This window comes from Podarcis cretensis, assembly GCF_951804945.1.
Source record: "Podarcis cretensis genome assembly, chromosome: 14".
Classification (NCBI taxonomy): domain Eukaryota; kingdom Metazoa; phylum Chordata; class Lepidosauria; order Squamata; family Lacertidae; genus Podarcis; species Podarcis cretensis.
The window spans coordinates 11,834,813-11,850,928 of NC_137183.1; positions in this window are offsets into that span (position 1 = coordinate 11,834,813).

The following is a 16,116-nucleotide window of genomic DNA, read 5'->3' on the forward strand; positions in this document are numbered from 1 at the left end:
GCTGTCTAAGTTATTACCCACCCATTACCAGCAGATTCCAGAGCAGGCTAACATAATTTAAGGTTCAGTATTAAAAGCAGTGAAAACAAATGAGTCACAAGAATAGGGTGGATGCCTCTTTAGTATTCTGTCCATCCCGAACCTCCCATCATTCAACATCTTTGGACATCCAGCATTATGAGCAGGGCTGGCCCAAGACATTTTGGCACCTCAGACGATCCACAAAATGGCATCCATCTCCACCACTAGGGAAGGAAGAGTGAAGATCTACACCGGGAACAAGGAACGGAATCAGATCAACCGCACCAGGCGGCTGAAATGGGAATAAAAGGCCACTGCAGTGGGAGTGGGAAGGGATCCACTCTGAATTATGCCGGGAAGGTGTACACCCCAGCAGAAGCAGAGCTAGCTCCTTTGGCACCCAGAGCGGTGCACATACTGTGCACCCAGGGGCAGGGCCATGGGGACGGGACGAGCGTCCCGGGGGGCACCGTGGCAAGTTTCCCAGGGGGTGAGACGCCCATGGGGTGTGGAGCGAGCTGCCCATGGCATGCTGCTTCCTGGGCAGGGGGTGAGAGCCGCGCCACTTTGCCAGCAGCCTTCCTCCCTTCCCTCTTCCTTTTGACAGCAGGAAGCAGCCCAGGAGCGGGGGGCAATGGCACACCCCCCGCCCACAACTCCCAAGCCTCCCCTGAGCTGTCAAAATGAAGGGGGAAGGGGGCAAGGCAGCACAGCTCCGTCACTTCCCCCGATGGCTCGGGGTAGGCTTGGGAGTTGTGGGCAGGCAGGACGCCGAATGTCACCCCTTCAATGACATCTGGGGCAGAACACCCCCACCGCCCCCTTCCTCAGCCCCTGGACCCCAGGAGACCCCAGAAGGAGCTGCTGAGCAGCAGACAGATCTGTCCTCCAAGGAGCACACCACAGCCGTCACTGTCATCGCGGCAGCGGCAACATCAGTGGGAAATGCATTCCTTGGAGGTTGGATCTGCTGCCCCTGTGGATTCTGCCACCCGAGGCGGTCTTCTCACCTTACCTCATGGGTGGGCCGGCCCTGATTATGAGATTAGGGAAGGCAGAATGTTCTTTGTCTTTTTGAAACCTTTAGAGTCTTGTGTCCAGTTCTCTATCCCCGCCATAGCAGGGGAACGTTGGTCTTTTGTTTAAAATGGTTTATATGGAACTCTCCATCTCTCTTCCCTCCACCCAAGTTTTTCCTCAGCCTCAGCAAAGACTACGAAACCTGCCCTTGACAGATACTGATCTGGGGCGATGCCAGGTTGCTCATGCAGATGGAAGCTGCCTTCACCTCTCAGAAGCTACTGGCTGCCTTCCCTCCTTCTCATGTGCAACAAGGCATAACTCCAGCTGCTGACATCAACTGATTCAAAGGTCCCAGTTTAGACGCAGAGAGGAACGCTGCCAGAGGTGTCGTGGCAAATGTTGAAACGCAGGAGCTCACCATGACAGCTCCTGTTGTCATGTCCCCAAGGAGAATCTATAAATGCAGGCAGCTATGTTCATCCATCTCTGACTCTCCGTCATTATACATATACACCCTGCAAAAGAGAAGTAATACATATCATAATACCCGGTGTGTTAGGATAAGAATGACCACAATCTCATGCCTAGTTTCCTGGGAGTAGACTCCGTCAACCTCTGTGGCACTTTCTTCTGTTCTGGCTGGAGAAGTTCCACTTGCAAAACACACCGAGCTTTAGGAAAAGATTTTCAGCCAGCTGAAATACAGACTTTAGAAATGCAAAAGACCTTGCATATAAACGTTCCGTGAAGTCAGACACCCATCAAAGAAAATGAAAAAATTTCCCTGCCTTTTTGATTGTTTCTCTCGTTCTCCGACCTCTACTATGCTAATTTGCCACAAACAGACTTGAAAGCCTCATTATCATCACATTCATTTGACAGTTCAAGGAGGAGCCATCAATCACCGTGGAATTCTGCAAAATGATGTCATTACTCACCTGACCCACTCACCTGTTTCTTTTCCACTATACAACTGAACACTGCAAGTTCTTTTTTATTATTATTGATATAGCGAGAAGGAAAAAAGAGAAAACACAGATACAGAATTACACACAGGAATAACAATAAACACAAAAGTTTCTTAAACTATAAAACATAAGTTGGTCTTAACACTATAGACCCGACCTCCCGTCCATTCCTTATTTCAATTTCATATTACTTAATGCCAACACACACTTTTATCATAATTTAACTTTTTCTTAATATATCTTAACTCTTATGTCTAACTTGCAGCTATTACTGAAGTTCCTCGAATGCTGTAACAGAGTTTAAACTACTATATTTATATTTCAAATATTCTTTGAAAACCTCCCATTTTCAGACAAATTCCTGTTTTTGATTTATTCTTTATTTTTTCTGATAGACCATCTAATTCAGTCAGCTTTTGGATCCATTCATGTATAGAGGGAATTTCAATACTCTTCCATTTTGCCGCGATAAGAACTCTCGCTGCCGCCGTGGCGTATAAAAAGATACCCTTCATTTTTTGCGGAATATCCAAATCTGTAACTCCCAGGAGATAGGCCTCTGGGTTTTTTTTTATTAAAGAACACTGCAAGTTCAAAGGCTGGTTAGGAATCTATATTAGCCCATCTGTGTGACAAAGAGCTGAAAATTAAAATACAAGTTCCAGGAAATGTGGAGAGATGAATCAAGGATGCTGGCAACTAAGAGTGTGCAGCAGTGGTTAAAATTCCCACAACTTGGAGTTTACTTGGAGCCGACATAATGCAGGAAGCTGCCTTATACTGAGTCAGACTACCATATTTTTCGCTCTATAGGGTGCACCTGACTATAGGGCGCACCTAGTTTTCAGAGGAGGAAATCAAGGAAAAAAATATGATTCCCTTCTCCCAGACCTTCTCCCTGCTATTGTGGGAGGTGAGGGAATTCCCCCATCGCCCGCAAAAGCCCACAGGAGGGAGAAGGGACTGACTCGGCCAGTCAGTCCCTTCCCTCCTCGGGAAAAAGCCCCCAAGAGCGCGCACTCTTTAAAGTGCGTCCTATAGAGCGAAAAATACGGTAATTGGTCCATCTAGATCAGTACTGTCTCCACTGACTGGCAGCAGCAATGCAGGTTTTCAGACAGGGTTCTCCCCCAGCCCTACCCGGAGATGCTGCGGATTGACATTAGGAACTTCTGCTTGCAAGGCAGATGTTCTACAGAGCTATGACCTTTCTTCCTCACTAAATCTCACCCCAGCTAAACTCCCAAGGTTGCTAGGATAGAATTGGGTAAATCCATCTACCATGTGCTGAGCTTCTTGGGAGCAGAGCAGGATATGAATAGATAAAAGAAAATCAGGGATAACACAGATCTTTTGAGATACTCAAGTGGTACCTGCAATGAAAGGTCACTTTGTGGAGTGCTTCTATTCAGGATATGTGGGTGGTGCTGTGGTCTAAACCACGGAGCCTCTTGGGCTTGCTGATTGGAAGGTCAGAGGTTCGGATCCCCAGCTTCTGCCAACCTAGCAGTTCAAAAGCATACCAGGGCAAGTAAATAAATAGGTACTGCTGTGGCGGGAAGGTAAACGCATTTCCATGCGCTTTGTTTTCTGTCACGGTGTTCCATTGTGCCAGAAGTGGTTTAGTCATGCTGGCATCCCCAACCTGTGCCCTCAATATGTTTTGGCCTCTAACTCCCATGATCCCTAGCTAACAGGACCAGTGGTCAAGGATGATGGGAACTGTAGTCCAAAACATCTGGAGGGCCGAAGGTTGGGGATGCCTGGCCTATGTGGCCAACCTGTAACTATCACCTCAAAGAGGGCCTGAAAACATCAGAAACCAGTGCAGTCAATATCACAAGATAGTTATCTGCTTAAAAAAACACCACTCCCCTTGTCCCCAGCCCCAAATTCTTGCTGCTGCAGTTGTATGTGACACTGCCCCAGTTATCTTGACATATTTGTTTTATGATCTAAGAAGAGAACTTGGAGTGAATCTGAGGGCAGGGAAAGAGGAGATCAAATGCTGAGCAATCAAGAAGTCCTGGGGAGAGAGGAAAACAAGTCAGTTTCGCCTACGGGGAAAAACAGATTAAGGATTGGAAAACAATATTCAGAGAGTTGGCAGGGATTCCACCCATGGTGGAAAACAAACACATTCTCAGGGATGGAGGCTAGAGGTAGAGTTGGCCCCATCCAACCAATACTGTGGCCTCAGAATGATGACTCGCAGAATTGGGCCGGTGGAAGCAGCTAAGGAAACACGCTTCAAAGGACTGACCTACTAAGCAAGGTGTGCATTTCCAAGTGGGTTAGATTTGCATTTCGGTTGCGTTCCAAAGGGAGCTGCCCAGGCTTCGAAGTTGGGAAATCGGAACGGATTCAAGAAGAATGGGAGTAGTCATAGAGGCTTAACCAGCCAACCAGCATCCCCAAGTGACTCAACGGTTGTTGGCATCCATCTGTCTCGAGAGACAATGGAGTGCACCTCCGAGGGTGAAGTCAAACTGCTGCATTAGCTGCACTGAAGTGACCTCCTTGGGGCACAAACCTGGGCAGTGTGTCCAGAGGTCCTGGGTTGCCCAGACAACAAAGCCCCCCTCTCGGCTTTGCTGATGTGGTCCAAAGGAAAGCAGAGCAATACATTTGGCACCAGCTTGGCTGCAGGAGTTGCCAGAAAGAGGCGCACCAGACGCCACCCAAACATCTTAGGAAATCTATTCCAGATTTGTGCAGGGTTTTGACCTTAGCCTTCTCTTCTCTTTTTTTTTCCAATAGATTTTTATTGAGATTTTAAAGGTTACAAAAAGAAAAAATGAAGAACATATTTAAACAGAGAAAAAAAATAAAAATACAGAACAATACAAAAACAAAGGAAAAAACAGAAAAAAAGATGCAGAAAATTAAAGGGGGGGAAAAACAAATCCATCCTTTACATAACTTTCTTTCCTTTGCTTATTTCCTTGACCTCCTCACACCTCCCTTTTTTGTATTCTAATTCAATTAGATATTTCAGCAAATCCTTCTTAGCCTTCTCTTCTCTTAAAGATAGCCCACAAGACAGCAGGAGCACAATTCAAAGGCAGGGAATCTCATTTTTCCAATATTAAGTTCTGTTCTTCACATTTCAACATCAGTTTGTGATTTGGTTTTTTTTAATGTCCTCATGAAAACCAGCATCTCCTCATATACACATTTTGTGTGCAACATTGCCCAGTACAGTGGTACCTCGGGTTACATACGCTTCAGGTTACATACGCTTCAGGTTACAGACTCTGCTAACCCAGAAATTGTGCTTCAGGTTAAGCACTTTGCTTCAGGATGAGAACAGAAATCGTGCTCCAGCAGCGCGGCAGCAGCAGGAAGCCCCATTAGCTAAAGTGGTGCTTCAGGTTAAGAACAGTTTCAGGTTAAGTACAGACCTGTACTTAAAATCCTGTATACCTCAGGTTAAGTACAGAATTAAGTACTTAAGAAGAAGAAGAAGAGTTTGGATTTGATATCCCGCTTTATCACTACCCAAAGGAGTCTCAAAGCGGCTAACATTCTCCTTTTCCTCCCCCACAACAAACACTCTGTGAGGTGAGTGTGGCTGAGAGACTTCAGAGAAGTGTGACTGGCCCAAGGTCACCCAGCAGCTGCATGTGGAGGAGCGGAGAAGCGAACCCGGTTCACCAGATTACGAGTCTACCGCTCTTAACCACTACACCACACTGGCTCTACTTAACCTGAGGTATACAGAATTTTTACAAAAAAACCCCTCTCCTATAATGGATTTTTGCATGCTGCTTTCACCCATATACCGTATGTATTTTTCTACACATTGCTTTGCCGGAGAACTTCCTTGCAGAATTCAGAGAAGCATATGGGCAATACTTGGATCACAAGAGTGATCTGCTCACACATTTGCCTAAACGAGCAGCGTGACTTTAGAGAATTACAGTGGCTACTTCTCTGAGCGGAGCTTTTCGTTCCCTTATTTTTCAGTTATTTCTACCCCACCCATAAAACAAGCTTCCCCAGATCTCCTTCACAATAAAAATAGAGACACAACGAAACAAAACAAAGATAATAAAATCCATGCAGCTAAACAAGATCTGTAACGAAAGCAGAGCATCTTAAATACCAATCAACAGAGACTTTAAAAAGCCTCACAGTTAAAATGTCTGAGGAGAACAAAAGCAGCCCTTGGTACTGAAATAACCTCGCAGCATGACAGGTGTTATGCAAGTTTCACCAGGAAGCCTGTTCCGCAACAGGGGGCCATCGTTCTCTTTCCAAGACTCTATTCATCTGCGACAGAGGGGACAAGAAAATCTCAGTGCAGAATAGAGATATATATTGGCTTCCAGTGCTTCCTGCTCAGAAAAGTATTCCCTGGCAGTCTTCCATGAGTGCCTTCTCTGATACTGGCATTATTCAAAATATCAGTGAATACCTTTAAAGACCCCAATAGCTTGGTTTCAGGGTACCTGAAGGATTCCATTCTGCCTGCTCCCTAAGATCAAGAGAAGTCTTTTTCTGTGTTTCTCCCTAGGGTGGAGGCCAATTGTTAAGTTGTGGGTGAACATATCAGACGACACAGCGATTCTTCAAACAGCTCTTGTTTATTTACAGGCCAGAACAGAACTGAACTGAAGGGTTCAGTCAGCCTGCTTATATAGAGCTCCAGTACAACGTAACTGTAACAATTTTCTAAAACTATCCAATCACTGAACGTCACTTTCGATCCCTTATTTGCATAACTATCTACAGTATCCCCCTGCTGGCCCAGGGTGAGAACTTCAGTACATAACACCAATGATGATTAGTAATGCCTGAACCTAGTGGGGGTGGCCTGCAGCCAAGGAGTTCCTGTGGATTCCTGTCTCTGCTCTGCGCTCTGTGTCTGTTTCTTCCTCTTCATCATTCATCATGCTCCCAGCCTCCAGAACCTCCCAGCTCATTCCCTCCTCTGGGGTGCAGCCAGTTTCCCACAAGATCTTCTCCCTCTGAGCTTTCCCAGTAAGGTCACATGGGTGGGACCAAGGAGGTCACATGGGTGCAGCCAATTTGCTCTGGTTTTCTTCCCCTCCTCCCTTGTAATGGGTTGACTCTTTTTTTATATATAATATTTATTCAAATTTTAAAGATTACAGAAAGAAAAAATAAAAAAATAAAAAAATAAAAATAAAAAAGACAGAAAAAATACAAACAATTGAAAAAAAAACAGATCAAACCTTTACATCACTTGCTTTCATTCACTTACTTCCTTGACTTCCTCACACCTCCCATTTTTGTATTCTAATTCAATTAGATATTTCAGCAAATCCTTTCCAGCTTTGTTTTTATCTTAATAATTTATCTTAATATATTGTGATTTTGCATTCTCTTCTTTCACCAATTCATTTTTACTTAATCCTTTATATCTTTCCTGCTAAAACCACATATTTCTATTCCAACATCTTTCTAACATTCCTTAATTTTACAATATTTCTGAAGATAAACTTTAAATTTTTTCCAATCTTCTTCCACCGACTCTTCTCCTTGGTCTCGGATTCTGCCAGTCATCTCAGCCAGTTCCATGTAGTCCATCACCTTCGTCTGCCATTCTTCCCGGGTGGGTAGAGCAAATGGGTTGACTCTTTGACACCATCTGCACTAGGCATTTGAAGCATTATGCTCCGAACAGTCATGGCTTCGCCCAAAGAATCATGGAACTGTGGTTTAAGGGTTTTGAGAGTAAATCAATACCTCTTCCTGGGGAACTCGGATATTGTAGCTCCAGGAGGAAAACAGCGGTCTCTTAACAACTCTCAGCTCCCTTAACAAGCAACAGTTCCCAAGATGTTTCGACTGTTCATGTGATATAATACTGCTTTAAATGTATGGTGCAGATGTGGCCTCTATTATTCAAGCAAATGAAGCTTAGCCATCAAAAGATTGGACTCTGGGATTGGCCCAAATAGAATTAGGGTGTGTATCATTTGTCTGTTTCTTTCCCTGTAATGTCAGGTCGGTATTAAAAGAGAGGTCAGACAAGGATGGTCAACCAAACACCAATTCATTCACAAGACAAGAAAGCATCCTTTTAAAACCCGAATATATTTTGTTCAATAAAAATAAAATAAAAATCCCTTTTAATTTGTCTGGCTTAGCCTTTGCTTTCACTAAGATTACTACATAACCCTTGTTATTTTCATTCAGCTTTTCCAACTGTTACATAAATGGAGCCTGAGAAAATCCTGTATGAAAGCAGCCAAGCCAAACTATGTATATATTGGCCAAAGGATTAGCCCTGTGCTCAGCAAAGGCTTACATTTTAAAGCTTGAATAACTGATTGCATAAAACGTTTTTCTTCCATCCAACCCGGTGAGAGGGGGAATTAAGGGTATTTGATGGAACAGACAAACAAACTGAAGCAAAACCCCAGTCATTGAGGATTCCAATATTTCCTGGGCTCAAGCCTTTTTGTCATTCAGGGATCGAAGACAAGGGCACTTGAGTTGAAACAAAAAAATAAAATAAAAATCCACCACTTCCAGCAGCTGGGGTTATTTTCTAAATTATTATTATTATTATTATTAGCTGCAAAATGGCTAGGTCAGCTTTGAGCAGCTGTACCTGAATAAAGGAGATGTTCTCTAGTTCAAGATCCCTGACTTCAGCATCTTGAGCTGAAAACTGGGGCATCAAAAGCAGCAAGCAGAGGATTTTGGGGAACTGGGTGTCAAAATGCTCTTCATTTCAAACAAAACACTCTCTGCACCTACAAACCTTTGCCTATAAGTGAAACACCTAATCTAGAACCTATATGTTTGTTTTCATATGGAATAGTACATGATCCCTCCTCCCGAAATTCAGAATGCAGCAATAACTGCACCACCCCACTCTGCAAAATCCTGGCTGTACATTTCCATTTTCGTTTTCTGATGCTTTGGGACATGACAGCAATGAAAAGCTCTAGCAAACATCAGGTCTTGATCACGGCTGAGATGTTGCAGTTAAGATGCCTCAAGGATATCCTGCCACGGTGGCAAGTCTAAGCAGCTGGGGCAGAAAAGCGACCCATTGCCAGAAGTTCCTATTTGGAGAAGAGAATTTAATGGATTTTTGGTTTGCCAGTACTGCTTAAAAACAAAAAGCAGACCCAAAAGGTTCTGTGTGTTTGCTGCAGGAAGCTTCCCTGCTTCTGTCACCCATTACGATACACTGAGAGTCCCTGCATGCTTTCTCTCTGTACTCTGAACATAATGTTCTATTGTTAGATCAGATATGAGCAAGTTAAACCCTATCTGGGCCATTTTAAACAAGCTCCCCTCTCTCGCTGTTCAGAACAAACCTTTCCCATGTGGAGCAAGGCCAAGCCGATTTGTAATCATGTGAGACAGAAGCAAGCTTTCTAACTTCCCAACAGCCGGCCTGAGACCCTCTTTTCCCTTACAGAGGCTGTCAGCTCCACCTGCAGTGCAAGACAGAGCAGGAGGACCATCTGGGATTGGTGGTATCAACTCCACCTGCTGCAATTGGAGTGGCAAGAAGCCAAAGACTCACCCTGTAAGATTCACAATTTCCAGGTGCATTGCAATCACTTCCAGAAAGGCATATTTCTCAGGAACCCACCCACACCTGTCTTTGTTATTGTTTAATAAGGAGCAGTCCATTTCCATCTAATCGAGTTGTTATAAGAACCTTGAAACATTAAGGATTGATACCCTAGTTTGCTTTCTTTCCTCTTCCCTCCCCATCCCCTTTTCCTTTTGTGCTGTGTCTTTTTATTTTGAAAGCCGGAGAACAGGGATACTGTCATTTTCATTGCTCTTTTTCGCTGGCTGAAAATGTGTTTATTGCCCCTCTGCCCAGTCATGTACACCCCACTTGACTGTTGATATGCTTACAAGGGTTTACATTTTTAGTGAATCATGCTGCAGGATTTATGTATGTCTAGACTGACCTTCCCCCTCCCCAAATGCTATTTTCATGGAGGCTTAATCTCAAACCTGAAATTGAGCAATGCCTCATGTGGCTTCGAAGTCTAATTTGCAACAATTAAATTAAAGCCCTTGGAAAGTATGCATAACCTGAAATTGCTGTGCAATTAACTTTCTACATTCTCCCGGTAATGCAGAGTTATCTGTGGCCCAGTTACAGGAGAGAAAAAAGGGAAATGGGTTCAATTAAAGCCTATTTTGAAAACAGCCTCAGCGGTTTCCCAAGAACGCACACCTTCTGAATGACAAAAAGAAAAGAAAAAAGTCATGAACGCTTTAGGAATCTCATGAGATCAGGTCTGCTTAAGCTCTCTCAACATTCAGTTGTATGTTTTCAAGGAAACATTTGGTCCTATTTCCAGTGCAGGGGCGGGGCGTGGGGAGAGACTTAAAATTATGATCTGCCAAAAGGTGCTTTTACAAAAGCCCCCAGGTTGGAAATGAGCGTCATTATGTGCCAATATCAATTAAGAACAGAAACACTTCAAAACATGGAAAGCTGTTTTATATCACATCAGTAGCTCAGTACTGTCATAAGAGGAGCCCTGCTGGATCAGAACCAGAGACCCATCAAGTCCACAATCCTGTTCTCACTGTAGCCAAACAGATGGCTATGGGCAGCTCAAAAGCAGAGCCTCAGCACTAAATGCACTTTCTTCACCTGCAACTAGTATTCAAAGGCACAGTGCTGTCTCAGACAGTGAAGGTAGAACACAGTCTCATCCACACTGACTTCTGTTGTCCTATAAAAATTGGCCCAGTATACCTGAAGGAGCATCTCCACTTCCATCATTCTGCCCGGACACTGAGGTCCAGTGCCGAGGGCCTTCTGGCAGTTCCCTCCCTGCGAGAAGCCAAGTTACAGGGAACCAGACAGAGGGCCTTCTCCGTAGTGGAACCCACCCTGTGGAATGCCCTCCCACCAGATATCAAAGAGAAAAGTAACTACCAAACTTTTAGAAGACATCTGAAGGCAGCCCTGTTTAGGGAAGCTTTTAATGTTTAATAGGTTATTGTATTTTAGTGTTCTGTTGGAAGCTGCCCAGAGTGGCTGGGGAAACCCAGCCAGATGAGTGGGGTATAAATAATAAATTATTATTATGTATTATTATTATTATTATTATTATTATTATTATTATTATTATGCTTTAATACGAACACAAAACCTTCCAGAGGCCAGATTATGTGTTTTGCATGATTCCCCGAGAACCGTTGTTTGGTTGTGACTGATAAACGGAACAACTTTGTCAGCGTGGTGGGAGAATATAGAATTGTTTCATAAACCCATCGGGAGTTGATCACGGTGTGGATTTGCCAAGCGTGCCTTCCTCTTAGCACGTTTTTCCCTTGTGTCCTGAGTTTGAGCGTCTTCAAAGCCCATGACACCTTTGGTAAAGGCTGTTCTCCAACTCCAGTAGGCTTCTGAGGAACACCAGGTTTGCTCATTTAAAGAAAACCACATACAGTTGGAAAACCAGTGTGTTAGAAGATCCGGAATCGGCGTGACGAACTGTTTCAAAAGGACTGGAGCAAATTTATATTTTATATGAAAGAAAACTGTAAACATCTGAAAACGTTTGTAAGTTTGAGTTGAAATGTTTGGTAATGTCAAAATAAGGAGCTGATTTACATATAAGGAGGTGAATGTCAAAAGAAGCTATTAGGTAAAAAAGTGGCTATAGAAATGTGAAGAATTTGTAAAAGATGTTTGGAAGTCAGAAAGAGGGAGGGAAGGTTGATGCTTTGTTTGAGCAATGCTTTAAGTTATGCATTTGTGTAATGAAAATGTAATGAAATATGGAAAACTGAATAAAAATTATGTTTTTTTAAAAAAGGAAAACCAGTGTGTTAGAACATGTCGTCCAATCTTTCCCCAACTGCTCACATCAGTACAGAGATCCTGTGAGTTGAAAGATTCGTGCCACCGCTAGTGTCTTTTCCAACTCTACAAAAGGCCCACTTGCTTGTGTGGAACTGGAAAACATCCTTATTGGGTTGACAACCTGGAATTCCTGCAGCTGAACTGCCCAGAGTAAGTTTTGCTTTTTGCTCTTTTTCTCCCACCCCAAGCCATCATACAAAGGGGGAGGGGAACAGGGCAGGGGGAGGCGGAGAGAATTGCCATAGTTTGGCTTGTCATCTCATTTCTTTCTCCAAAGACGCACAACTCCTCATTCAAAATGCAACATGACCCATCAGAATCTGAACAATATAGGGAGGAAAATGGCACCTTTGTACACTTCTTACTGGCAAGCATCGCACGGTTGGGACCAAGGTGCCAAGACAGAGGGAGCGTTGAACTTGTCTGGCTCTGAAATTCAACCCGATTCAGTGGGACTCAGAGATTAAATACTCCAGCAGCCTTAAGCAAATAAGCTTCCTGGAGACTTTTTATCTTATCACTGCAGAAAGCATCATAGATGGCTAATCATTATGCTTTAATTTAGATAGGATGTGCTGCCATCCAAATGCCTTGGACAAAGTGCAGATTTCTTCACCTTAAGGAAGTTACCTTGATTTTTCTTATCGAAAACAATGCTGTTGGAACTTCTGATATGATACCCACCGGCCATCCTCTGTCCCATCAGGGTGCATCACCTTTGTACAATCACCTGGCAGGCCTTCTGGGCAAATGCACATCTTGAGTGAACCCCTACACTGGTTTCTTGTCCACTTCAAAATCCTGCATTAGGGGATTGTGTCCAATAAAAGGATGGAAAGATCCATCAGTTTTGGTTTTCTCAGTTTCTCATTTTTCTAGTCATGATTTCAGTTGTCCAGGATTTCTGCAGCAATTCACAATTAATTTATTATTATTATTATTATTATTATTATTATTATTATTATTTACATCCTCGTGGAAACTCATCAGTGTTTTGCTGAAATTTCCGCAAATAAACACATTTTTTAATGCAGTTTTGACTAACGTACACATTTTTGCAAGCAATTTTCTTAATTAATGCGATGCATTTTTTGGTATGTTATTTTCACTACTACATTCATTTCCATGCACCCTTTCCCCTAATACATGCATTTTTTTGTAAACAATGGTTGGTTGGAGAACCAGATCGCTAAAGTTGGGTGACTGTGAATTTTGAAGAGTGGCTATGCTTCAGTTCTCATGTCCGAAAGTGCAGAACTGATAGATTTACTTTTAAATGTGAACTAATCCATCCACCTGGATAGTTCAGTTGGTTAGAGTATGGTGCTGATAATGCCAAGGTTGTAGGTTTAATCCCTGTACGGGACAGCTGCATATTCCTGCATTAGACTAGATCAGCCTTTCTCAACCTGTGGGTCCCCAGATGTTGTTGGACTACAACTCCCATCATCCCTGAGCTTTGGCCTTGCTAGCTAGGGGTGATAGGAGTTGTAGTTCAACAACATCTGGGGACCCACAGGTTGAGAAAGGCTGGACTAGATGATCCTCATGGTCCCTTGCAACTCTTTCATCCCTAATCCTCTGTTAGTCCTAATCCTCTGTTAGTCCTACTTAGATTGTTGTTGTTTAGTCGTTTAGTCGTGTCCGACTCTTCGTAACCCCATGGACCAGAGCACGCCAGGCACTTTTATATGCCTGTTGGAGGAGGAGTTTGGATTTGATATCCCGCTTTATCACTACCCTAAGGAGTCTCAAAGCGGCTAACATTCTCCTTTCCCTTCCTCCCCCACAACAAACACTCTGTGAGGTGAGTGGGGCTGAGAGACTTCAGAGAAGTGTGACTGGCCCAAGGTCACCCAGCAGCTGCATGTGGAGGAGCAGGGAAGCGAACCCAGTTCACCAGATTACGAGTCCACCGCTCTTAACCACTACACCACACTGGCTCCTGTTGTCTTTGTCCATGGAGTTTTCTTGGCAAGGATACTGGAGTGGCTTGCTGGTTCCTGCTCCACCTACTTAGATTAACGGTAAATTGGTGATGTGTGGCACCTGTGTCTAGGGAAAGGGAAAGGGACCCCTGACCATTAGGTCCAGTCGTGGCCGACTTTGGGGTTGTGGCACTCATCTCACTTTATTGGCCGAGGGACCCGGCGTACAGCTTCCGGGTCATGTGGCCAGCATGACTAAGCCACTTCTGGCGAACCAGAGCAGCGCACGGAAACACCGTTTACCTTCCCGCTGGAGCAGTACCTATTTATCTACTTGCACTTTGACGTGCTTTCGAACTGCTAGGTTGGCAGGAGCTGGGACCGAGCAACGGGAGCTCACCCCGTTGCGGGGATTCGAACCACTGACCACCTGATCGGCAAGTCCTAGGCTCTGTGGTTTAACCCACAGCGCCACCCGTGTCCTACTTAGATTAGACCCACTTAAATTAAAGACTCGACCAACCTAGATTTTAATTTCACTTGGTCGACACTGCCCAGGACTTATTGGCATACAACCCAAGCTCCTCGCCCTTCATTCATCCTTAACAGATAGCGACTGAACGAGGGCACTCGTTTGCATGCAAAACATGTACTCCACCTAGGGATGCCCAAGGATTTTGTTCCGTCTGTATTTTTAAAGCAAACTTCCCGAACAAATGCATGGATTGGAATGCAGTTGTTATCCTTCAGTCCTCCAAATTTCACAATATCACCGTTGGCTCCAAAATGCATACCAAAACGTGTACCAAAAATGCATGCTCTAGGAAAAAATGCATAAGAAGGTGTGTATTTCAGAATGAAAAGCATTAATAAATAATGCAAATTTTCTTATTTTTTAAAAAATATGCACATACCCTTGAGATGGACGTATGCATGAAGTGGGCTGGACTTATAAACACATGTGGAAACCCATCAAACCCTACCTTAAATGTTTTTCCTCTACCCAATGTGCAGTGTCACTCCCCCAGCTCATTCAAAGGCTGAATAGTGGGTTGCCTCCAATGTTAACTCCTGCTCAGAGAATGGATGGATAGTTGGAAGTCACTGCTATCTCTCTCTCTCTCTCTCTCTCTCTCTCTCTCTCTCTCTCTCTGTTTTGTTATTATTCTTATCTTCCTAACCTTGGTATTCTATTACCATTTCTATTACCATTTTATCTTACTGTATTTGGGTAAGAATTGCAAGCAGATGAAGCGGATGTACAGACCCTGTGTGAGACAGGGAAGGGGAGATCTCTCAGTGCAGGAGGCTGGGAGATGAGAGAGAGGCTCCCAGGTGAGAGCTGGGAAGACACTCTGTATGGGACAAAAGTTAAGATTTATTTGTTAGAGACGATCCCTGGATTCTTCTATCTTTTTCCTTTTCTTTTTTATGATTCTTTGTGTCAATTAGCCTGTCTTTAATAATAATAATAATAATAATAATAATAATAATAATAATAATAAATAATGTATTTATACCCCACCCTCCCCAGCCAGAGCTGGGCTCAGGGCGGCTTACACCAATAAAATCACAGTAAAAACATAATAGGGGAAAAAGAGAGGAGGAAAAAAACAACAATTTAAAATACAGGTTAAAATGCAATTTAAAATGCAGCCTCATTTTAAGGTAGCTGATAAATCAAGATTATAAGGGGAAGGAAACATAAGGGTCAGACTGAGTCCAAACCAAAGGCCAGGCGGAACAGCTCTGTCTTGCAGGCCCTGCGGAAAGATGTCAAATCCTGCAGGGCCTGGTCTCTTGTGACAGAGCATTCCACCATGTCGGGGCCAGTGCTGAAAAGGCCCTGGCCCTAGTTGAGATCAATCTAACCACCTTGAGGCTCGGGACCTCCAAAGTGTTGTTATTTGTGGACCTTAAGGTCCTCCGTGGAGCATACCAGGAGAGGCGGTCCCGTAGGTCCGTGGGCCCCATAGGTAGGGTGGGTCCTTTTGTATTCTGAAAAGTGTTAATAAAACTTTATCAAAAGAAACAGGGAAAGGGAAAGGAGAGAGAGAATTCCTGCTCAAAGAAGATCCGCTGAAAAGAATACGCATTAGACGCTTAGTCCATTGGGTCGCATTCAACAAAGACATCCCGTTTACACCACAACTTCTACCTGAGCTTCCCCTTCTCTTCCCCCTGCACCCCAAATCTGCTCCAGAAGGTTGGGGGAACTCTCAGAACAGATCTAGGTGGTGCTCAGAGGGAGGAGAAGTTTGATTTTACAGGCAGAAGCCTTTGCACAGATGGGACAGTTTCATGGGCTACAACCGAGTGCCATGAACGAACTGACTGGGCA